Source organism: Lygodium microphyllum, chromosome 17 (assembly GCF_053477565.2).
Source record: "Lygodium microphyllum isolate KBCC chromosome 17, Lygodium_microphyllum_v1.1.10, whole genome shotgun sequence".
Lineage (NCBI taxonomy): Eukaryota > Viridiplantae > Streptophyta > Polypodiopsida > Schizaeales > Lygodiaceae > Lygodium > Lygodium microphyllum.
Window position 1 is genome coordinate 140,454,966 of NC_141151.1, and position 2,320 is coordinate 140,457,285.

General features: G+C 39.4%; 1 non-coding gene across 1 annotated transcript; it reads right to left on the minus strand.

The window, feature by feature from the left end:
- Positions 1 to 1,112: 1,112 nt before the first annotated feature.
- TRNAY-GUA (transfer RNA tyrosine (anticodon GUA)) lies at positions 1,113 to 1,198 on the minus strand. The gene is given in 2 exon segments: positions 1,113 to 1,148; positions 1,162 to 1,198. It is a non-coding gene; the product is annotated as a tRNA-Tyr (tRNA).
- Positions 1,199 to 2,320: the final 1,122 nt, after the last annotated feature.

Below are 2,320 nucleotides of genomic sequence, written 5' to 3' on the forward strand. Positions count from 1 at the left end.
CATTTTCTTTTTAGATCACAACTTAAGGCAAATAAGCATCGGGCTCTACTCAACTTGTCTCAACCATCTCCTTGTTTGTGGAGCCATAGTAGGTATCAACAAGAAAGATCTCAACAATGATAGTGTTGTTGGAGAGAGAGAGAGAGAGAGAGTGTGTGTGTGTGTGTGTGTGTGTGTGTGCGCGCGTGCGTGCGCGTAAAAGAAAAAATGATATGCCTCTTATTCACAAGCGCTGGTTCTTCCATCTAATATTATAAACCTACCATTGTTGCCATGTAACCTTTCGGGCTCTAGCATATATATCTATATATATATATATATATATAGAGAGAGAGAGAGAGAGAGTAAAACATGCATGGTAAAGTCTTTCTCCTAATGAAAGAACTATCTCACTAAAGAATTAGATTAATTGGTAGTTTGTGAGCAAGGTTGCAACATTGTGCATTGTGCATGTATGTCTAGTCTTATCTTTATAACATGAATGACGAGTAGAATATATTTGTGCAATATTATATTTGCATTGATATTCCACAAATGGATAACACTTCTCATTATTTAATGCCTTGAATAGCTATTTCACTTTTCTACTAAAATAGAATTCTCTTGTTCATAAATGAATGTCTCTCTATTTCTCAACTTCAGTTTTTGTCCTCCTAACTACTTTCAAGATTCTTGAATTCAACTCCGATACCAATGGTTTGTTGATAATGGTGAGGCATGGGTAGGCACAACCCATGATTGACTTTCTTTGGTAGGTCCATGGTTGGAATCATTTGCATAGTTGTTGAGTTGTAAGTAGATCCTTATTATCAAGCCCCCAAGAGAGAGATAATGTCTTGTTCTTGTTTTAGATAAAACTTCTACGAGCATACAAGGACAAGTCATGGTGTACCTCCTTATTATCAAGCCCCCAAGAGAGAGATAATGTCTTGTTCTTGTTTTAAATAAAACTTCTACGAGCATTACAAGGGTCAGGTCATGCATGGTGTTTGCATGGTGTTCTAAGTCCCAACCAATCACAGTACCTCCCCCTCTCCCTTCGAAGTCTGACCCAATCTCTCAAGTGCTGCCACGTCAAGTCCACCAAGAGACACGTAAAAGAACGCATTGCGTCCGACCTGCCGGATTCGAACCAGCGACCTAAGGATTCCACAGACAGTACTACAGTCCTCCGCTCTACCAACTGAGCTAAGGTCGGACTCGTGAAAAAATGACTGTATTATAACTATTTAAGAGCATTACATAAAACGCCACTGAACATATATTAACTCTGATGCCTCCGTCGAGGGAGCCTCTCTCAACTCTCCACCGCGTCGGATGCAACCCTCGCGTGTGGAGCTTCCAACATTTGGTTGCAATGGTTACCACTCGCCAGAGACGGGGTCGTATGGAAGCACCTATCACTAAAGCTTTTCTTGCGTTGGCTGCAGCTCCGCGCCACGCAAGGCGAAAACATCCTTCTAAAAACACACAACTTGCTTAGCCAAGTTGGAGCTTTGAAGCAAACTTTGTGTTTGTCCCTTTGAAACCTAATTTGGGGGTGTCACCAAATCCACATCCTTCAGGCTGATTTTTGTTTAGCAATAGCTTGGTGTAATAAATCGAGCAAGCAATTTACGGAGTCGAATTGAACCTGGTGCTGATTTAGTGAACCTATGGCATCAAAACCAAGATATACAAGTAATTGTTCTACTGAGCCCGAAAATAGATACTTTTGTTTGAAGACATTCTGAGATCAGAGGCTTACTGGATTACCCCAATGTCGTAAATTAGAGTATCAAGAAGTCGATGAATTCCTTGTTACATTTAACAATTGTTTTATCTTTAGGCGCTTATAGATATGTGTCATTGGGGAAGCACAACCCACTGCTTTAACTCGCACACCCATGAAACTCAACCCACACTCAAACGAACTGGGCTACGAGCCCATTAGCCATTGCTTGAAGTTTACCTTCATTTTCAATCTTCAATACAAGCAATTGAATTTGTAATACAATCGAAGAATGGTAGCTTGGTTGCCTTAATTACACAACCTTGTCTCTGTGCAAAGATATCAGACTATTTAATTTCATGTGAGAACTATTAAAGGATGCTATAAAGAGAACTCAAAGGATTAAGTGTTACATCTACACCTTCACAACAGACATTCCGAGCATAGAAATGTCTTGTAATAGTTTTATGTAAGGATGCTTTGAATAATCAAGAATGCTATGTTCATGGATTACTACTAAGTTTAAGTGTATGTTTAGAATAACATTTGCATAGACAATGGGGAATGGCATGATCGTTGTCTTTTTCTCAAATGGAAAGATTTATGTCA